Genomic DNA, 7,830 nt, shown 5'->3' with positions numbered 1-7,830 from the left:
ATTAAGAGCATTATTTTCTCTAACGAGTTCAGCAATGTTATCGCCTGTAAACTGTGAACCGCTGGTTTTGGTTCGAAATTTATGAGTCTTAACTAAGATAATGATACGATGGAAATGCTCTGCTTAAATATTGGCGATTTCAATCGTATGACGTCGAATTCATTATAATTAATTTCAGAAGGGGCTGTATTGATTGTCATCGGAGAATTGGCGGAGGCATGTTGAAGACAGGATGAGACAAGCTGAAGTTTGGGCCACACGTTCGTGTTAGGGAACAACCTGTTTTAGCCATCAGAGACATTCTAGTGCTTTTTATTTCTGCACAATAATCAAGACAGGGTTCCTTTGGGAATAAATTTGATCCTGGTAAATACTGAGCAAATTATGTTTGAGAGATAGTCCATCACAATGAAAGTTTGATAATTAGTATCAGGTATCAAAATACCTTTTTACACCCTTGACACTGTCTTGGAAATGGCGACACGCTTGACAACCCACCAATGATGTCATAAATTCAAAGACTATTTACTGCGTGCAGTGTTTACACTTGGTAATAAATATCCATGAGATGACGTCATGTTTTAAGCAGTGTTCTTGATTAAGTTCTTTAATACAGTTCCGCTTATGTTATGTTTTGGCTCAGGGACCGCTTAATTTTTAACATTTTGCGGCTTAGAAAGGCCCCACAGACGTGTCAGAGATCGTTCTTTCCTAACGCGACGTGTCGTGTAGCATGTGCCGAGGTGACGTCATATCATGTGACAAATGCCAGCGGACGATCAGATAGAAATCGATCACCCCACCGACAAGCCGGCAATTCAAATATCACGGTCGATCTAATTTACGAGACAAGACTGGCGAAGACTAAAGCTTTTATTTTTCTATCAGACGATGTCGCCCGGTTGACCCTTATCTGCTGGCGAAATTATCAAAAGTCGATAAAATGGAGAACATATTTGCTGATAGGGGAGGTACCGCGCAGAGCTTCCGTCGTATTTACAGTTTTATGTTGTTTGTTTGCAGACCGTTATCACTTATGTAGAAGAGCTACTTTTGACAGGTCCGGTTTAATATACGACCATAAAATAAAAAAAAAACACTTCAAGTTATGATATGCCTACCATAAAACCTAGTGAGACGGCCATCTTATATCAGCCGCACAAATGCAGTTGGCGGGCTCCGACCTGACTTTGAAGACACTTTTTAAGTCTACTTGTGACCCAGACTCGATAGAATTGCGTAACAGCCCGTTGATATTTACAGTGTACTACCAACACGAATATGACAAACTGAACTCATCAAGGGGGGTTTGGGGCGGGTTGTCCGACCTTAGTTCGATTATCATGGCGCAAATTTACACTGATAACATACGAGAAGCATGGAAACAGTCTGTGCAATGCGCCGTACTCAATCACCGCGCCGTTCAGCTGTGGTTCAGCGTTTGTCTTGAAATATTTGTTCTGAGACCTGTCAGAGGTTCCAACTTCAGTACATTCTGTCAGGCTATCGTTTTCGGGAACGTTCAATCGATAATACCGTAGTTGGATTCTCGCAGTGACTTCCAATCATACATAGGTAGGGAGTAAGGCTTTGAGGTCAAACGCGGTGAGTTTAGTTTGCCATAATGCGTGTTACAGTCTTCTGCCGGTCCCAAAGTAACTTTAAAGTATTTGTGAGCTGGGAGTTCGGCTGCGGAGAAAATGTGTAATAAAGTGCGAAAGGGAAAGTGAAAGGTGTTGAAAAGCCTATCCAAGTGTCGCCATTTCATAATATAGACCCATCTACTACGATCGCCGAAGGTCATAGGCCCATTATTTTAATTTGTCGAAGTAAGGTCTCCCCTTACTTGTCAGATCAGTGATTTTAAACGTGCACACACTGGGGAAAATATTGTAGGCGGTAGGTATACAAAATCGAGAGAAAATATTGAGTTCGATGCGTTGTTTATTTCGTTTTAGCGAAATGCGAAACCCTACATGCTCATACGAGTTTCTCAGTCGTTTTCCTCAACTTCACTGAAATTCTGTCGCGTTTTCTGACAGGTTTATTCACTTGGCTCTTCGAACGGTGGTCAGTATACCAGTTTCGTCATTTAGACAAACTGGAAACCAGTCTGTCTTTCAGATAAGGTTTTGTGGTGTTAAACACATGTTGAACATGTAGCTCACATGCACGACCGAAGTTTGCGTTGGCCTATTTATCACCGAGACTTCTGTTTTTTGTCGTTGCCCGGCATTTTATGACCTTAAAACAGAGTACTTTTGATGACTATAGCTATTTTGATTGAGCGCTGTTACAGCTGACCATATTTCGAACTTTGTCACCGTGAACTCTATCACACTTTTTCACTATGACGTATTTTCAGACAAAAATTTAGATCGTAGCGGCAAAATGTTGAATTTTGAATACAGCCTACCAACGAAAATACCAGAATGTAAGGTCATGGAGGGGTCATGAAATGTGTAGATATGATACGCGGCTTTGTAAAAATGCCACCAAGTGGAAGAGTTAGCGTTCTGTGTCTCTTTCTATTTCTTTTTACAACTCTCTCATCTGTCACTGTTCCTGTCCCTGTATATCTTGCCACATCCGCGTCGATCTTACTTATTTGGTATTGTTTTCCTTGCTTTGGTGGTGCTAACGTTTATGGAGATACTGAACCAAGTATTTAATGAACAGTTATGCATAATGTGTATCTTTGGTGTACAGTAGAAGTACAGACTGAGTATGGTAGAAGCCACTTCAACGCCATGCGTTTGACACATATCAGACACACAGACGCATCCTCGTATATTTGTACACATTCACGTAATGGAGGAAGTGTGATTTGAATGTAAATTTCATTATGCAAAAATATGGAACAAAAGAAAAACAAAAAAATGGCGACACCAAATAAATCTGATTGTGAATATCTTTCGATATACTGGTATCCTAGAAACATGAATATCACAGGTTATTATTTTGTTCCTTTCACGCCATGTAATCGCCAATGTGATGTACCGACAAAATCTACATAGATCCTACTACTGCAAGGCCCACGAGTCTGTTTAACATAGGTTGGCGTACCGCGCCACAATAGTTTTAGGAAAACAATAATCGGACCCTCGACAAAAAATATTGCGATGGGATGACATGACGTGGCTCAACTTGCAATTCGGCCCTGAGATCGGAAAGCTTGATTACAAACATCTGCTTGAGAACAAAACTTCGTATGTCAGGTACGGACGGACAGAGATCCAGCCAACTCTGACATTTAATGTGATTCGACCCAGGGTCAACCTAAGGCACAATGCGATGAGTATGTGCAGGAAATCGTACGGATAAACTTTAATTATGTTCCAGCAAAATTAAAAAGAGTATTCTTCTCATACTCTAATGATAGGAAATCCGAACTGAAGAGCCAGTTTTTTTCTGGTCAACCAAAGTTCATTCCAAACATGTTGCAATACAAATTACTAAGCTTGGCAATTCAGCCTGTACATATGTAAAGTGTATTTTTTATTTGTTGACAAGTGAATTCTTGTCCGGACCAGACTTCAAACGTAAACAACAACAGAGTATGCACGTTGTCTGGGCGAGCTAAATAGTGGGTGTTTCAAAATGCTGGAGGAGTTAAACAAGAACTTGTAATTAACATACAAACAAAAAAGGATGAAAAAATCATAAGAAGTCCTGTAAAGTCGTGCATAATAATTTATCTTGGTTGACCTGTCCGCTTTGTAGTTTAATTGGGTCAGCATGACACGTACTGCGCAGCTTCGAATAGGATTTCGTACAAACCTCCCACCTCGTAAATTACTCACACCCGACACAGAAATACGTGATTAAACATATTTATTGTCCTCGTGATTTTAACAAGTTCCTGACCAAGTGTGGTGTTTAGGACTGTAACAGCACACCTACTCGTGCGATTAACTATACTTATATAAGTACCCGCATACGCGTTATGGCTAAAAATGGCGCCATCTCGAAAGTTAAAAAAATCGAACCGAGAGTGGTATTTCTTGGCCCTGACTTGTAGTTCTGTATCAGTGGAAATTTATAATTTCCAAAGTTACCTAAGGAAAAAATGCCAAATATGGTAGATACACGCGTTATTATTGAAGTTGTGCATAAACACTCTTCAGAGTCTAAGATTATAGTGATACTTGGATTGCAGTTGAAGGAGGATATATTATGTCGGCCAATTCTGGCTTTGTTAAATGTAGCCTCGTTGACTGAAGTCGCGACTTACACCGTCCTGTGCTGTTATTACAGAGCAACACGCGGGTTTTTGTTGACAAACATCAAGATCAAACATGTGTCGCCAAACGACCTTTTTCCCATCGGCTTACATTAAGATGAGTCGTGTCTTGGGAGCGGTAACATGAAGTCAAATTTGCAGTGTTAAGTAAAACAGACATTGGGTGTGTGGGTTCAACGTCAATATTTAATCGGTATATGGCCACGGTCCTTCCATCACAGACCAGTGGTGCGGCGTATCCTAGACTACCGCTGGAAAAAAACGCCACACCCAATCCGTTGGACAAACAAGAAAATCTGACAAAGGGATCTATCTTGTGAATATTTTGTTAATAAAACCTCAAATCTGACGACACATTTGTAACGCATTCACCTTTTTAAATATTTTTGTCTAATTATCTGGCTAACGCTCAGTGCTGACGTGGATATGCTGTGCCAACCAGCGCAATACCAAACGCGCAATACCAATCAGCGCAATACTAAATTAGTCTGTAAGTGTCGATGATTGCGCAATCCTAGAGTAGAACAATAAATAATGACAAGCACCAAATATAATGTTACCTGTTAATTTTTAACTGAGACAGCCGTTGAGTTCGGCACTGCGTAAAATATAAAATTACTACGGGTATGGCATCGGTGCTATATAGTATGTCAAGTAGGCTGGCGCAAACGTTGCAATCTTCGAGTCGTCATCAACAAGAGCCACGGGTCTTTAAATGTAACAAAAAAACAAACAAACAAAAAACAAAAATCCCCCCAAACCCAACAAAATAACCCCCACCCCCCTAAAATATATCATAAAATAAGAGCATTCCCATAACATTCCAAACATGTCGCCCACTTAACTCAGACATAGTGAAGTGTCGTTGATTTCTTTACGGCAGAACGCGTTCCCGGGCTTTCGACGCGGTTTTGTTTTGCCGTCCATATATAATCGTGCAAACTTTTCACTTTCACAAGAAAATTACTGACAAAATGGAAAGAACGAATATGAAATATTGTTGTGGTGGTCAAGTGTCCCAGGCTTCTCATGTCCTTTTATCAGCATTGGTAATATTAAGATTAATATTGTCAAATATTATACAGATCCCGCAATAACGTGCCGGACTGCGTGCGCAGTGAACTATTTCAAATCAGACAGTTCGTGTTCGTGTCGGCTACATAGACGATCTGCCCGTGGTTAAGGCCTGACCGTGGTTTAATACTCTGACACGGTACATCTGTATCGCGATGCACCAAGGATGACCATTGATTGTCGCAGGTGTTTCGTAACTGACCATTTGCACCTGCGAACGTCAGCAAAGCGGCCCTCTATCACCATGATATCGGAGAGCAAATATACATCCGTTGAAACAAGTGGAATGATTGAACCGGTCTGGTCGGTATTAGTCATTGTTCTCCGTGATATCGTGAACGGTGACGAGACAGAACGATCACCTCCCCGGCTGCCCTTCGGATGGCACCGATTGGTATTTCACTTTACGTCATAGGTAACACACGCAATGACGTCACGGCAGGGAAAGAGTACACTTCGCAGGTTGAAACAGGCTTTAAAGAATTCTACCAACCTGTATGAGTGGAGGACCACCTGCCTTCAAAAATGTTAATGATTTAACTCAAAATAAACCACGTCCCGTCTGCACGTAAACATTCTGATGATAAATTATGGTCAAAGTGTGATAATTTCCTATCTACACGTTACCATGGGCAGTCCTATAAACGAAGCCGTGCCAGTTAGTCGACATGCTCCCTCTGTTATCGACTTCATGAGAAATGGTCGCCCAGGAAAGATGTGATCACAGTCCCTCAGCGCAGCGTTGGCGTGTTGCAAACTTATCGTGCATACCACGGTACTGAGAGAGAGAGAGAGAGAGAGAGAGAGAGAGAGAGAGAGAGAGAGAGAGAGAGAGAGAGAGAGAGAGAGAGAGAGAGAGAGAGAGAGAGAGAACAAACAGACGTCAAACATCAACAAGTAGTCTAGAAGGAACATAGAGGACGCATCTCTTCCTGAAATCTTTATTACTGCATTTATACTGGCAATTTTTGAACCAGCAACATAGCTACAGTGAGAGGATAATCGAATCTGGCCCCATTAATTCATCCTTACATTGTTTGTTTACGCCTTACAGCAGAAATAAGTATTTACGTAGATTGACTGCGTAGATCTCATTTTTTAATGTGTGTGTATAAGACATTTCGTTCGCGTGTGCGGCGACGATGACAAAGACGGACAAGCCCAGACTTACCCTCGGTCTGCCGGCTTTCTCAAGTGTCCGAATGGAAAAGTGAAGGCATGAATGATTGTAAATTATTTCCTGAGTCAAATTCTTCCTCAGTCAAATTCTTCACGTTGCGTTAGCGGAGAGAACGCGTTGAAGTGGTTCAATTAGATCGCTTGGGTAGTGATATATTCGCTTGTGCCACAGCGTACACCCTATCGAGAGTAGAAAGATACAAACAACAACTTACAACTGTACAAGTTACATGGGTAAGCAAGTGAGTAAGTAAGTACAATAAATAAATAGTAAATAAATAAATAAATAAATAAATAAGCAAAAAATGGAAAGAAAATAGTTCGCACAGAGAATAAATCTTAACAAACGACAAAACACGTGATTTTCATTTGTTCATAAACAATCAACTGTAGTGAGCCGGATTTAGACATGTATTCTCCGGGTTACATTCCACCGAGTGCGAACTGCTCTCAGGCTTCGTGATGCATCAAGAGCAGATGAATAGGACCTGTCTTTTTAATCAGAGACACAGAGGCGAAAGGTAGACTCTTAATTTCACGAGAGCACCTGGGTATTATAAAACAGTCAACTTAAGACACCTGTTTTAGTCTCTTAGCATATCGCTCGCGATAATTCTACTGGCAGATCGATGGGTTGCGTTCAACCGGGGTTATCAATGTACAAACTACCTGCCAGGGACTTTGCTCAGGCGACTGAGATCGCAACTCCGCGGGTCTTGAAGTTTCGGCAAATGGACAAGAGTCCTACCTGTTCTAAGGCCAAATGTATCACATTGGGGCTGTTGTGGTTCGACAGAGGCAACGAGACTACACCATATGATAGTTTGACGTACATCAGGCTGCGGTTCGACGGAGACATGAGGAAAGCTTTAAAACGTCGAGATGGTGATTGACTTGCATTGAAAAGCAAGTGGTATGGAACGCCTGCTAGATAATTGGATTGCTCAGATCACCCAACGTTTTCTCAGGTCAGCGTAGACATTCAATGGAGATCATCAAATATCACGTTCATTTGCACCGTTCCTTTGATTAAATGTCAGCACTGTTTTTTTTTTAATGTCAGAACTGTTATCAGGTGTTGTCAATATCTGAGCGCCCGCAGGCGACGAGGTTTGGCCAGGCGTAAACGACGACTCGATGACTTGGTTAACGAGGTGTGGATGATGGATTGTGAAACAGATACATGTATGGACAAAAAATGACGTCTGTCGACATGCAGATGGCAAAGATTATTGATAGGTTTATCGTGGCCAGTTTCGAGACATAAGACATGTTCACCTGTCAAGAGCTGCGCTCAAATAACTTTGTACATTTAAAGTTTTAAAGTGCTAGCT

General features: G+C 41.3%; 1 long non-coding RNA gene across 2 annotated transcripts; it reads right to left on the bottom strand.

The window, feature by feature from the left end:
• Positions 1–3,817: 3,817 nt before the first annotated feature.
• Positions 3,818–7,567, bottom strand: LOC139130822 (uncharacterized). 2 transcript variants are annotated; one of them, XR_011551992.1, is made up of 3 exons: positions 7,170–7,567; positions 6,489–6,676; positions 3,818–6,095 (listed from the first exon to the last, which is right to left on the bottom strand). It is a non-coding gene; the product is annotated as an uncharacterized lncRNA (long non-coding RNA). The 2 variants fall into 2 exon arrangements; XR_011551991.1 differs by having other exon boundaries at positions 7,245–7,563.
• Between the last annotated feature and the right edge of the window lie 263 nt (positions 7,568–7,830).

Source organism: Ptychodera flava, chromosome 1 (genome assembly GCF_041260155.1).
Source record: "Ptychodera flava strain L36383 chromosome 1, AS_Pfla_20210202, whole genome shotgun sequence".
NCBI lineage: Eukaryota > Metazoa > Hemichordata > Enteropneusta > Ptychoderidae > Ptychodera > Ptychodera flava.
Note: the sequence above shows the minus strand (reverse complement) of the source record. Positions and strands in the feature narration are given on the sequence as shown.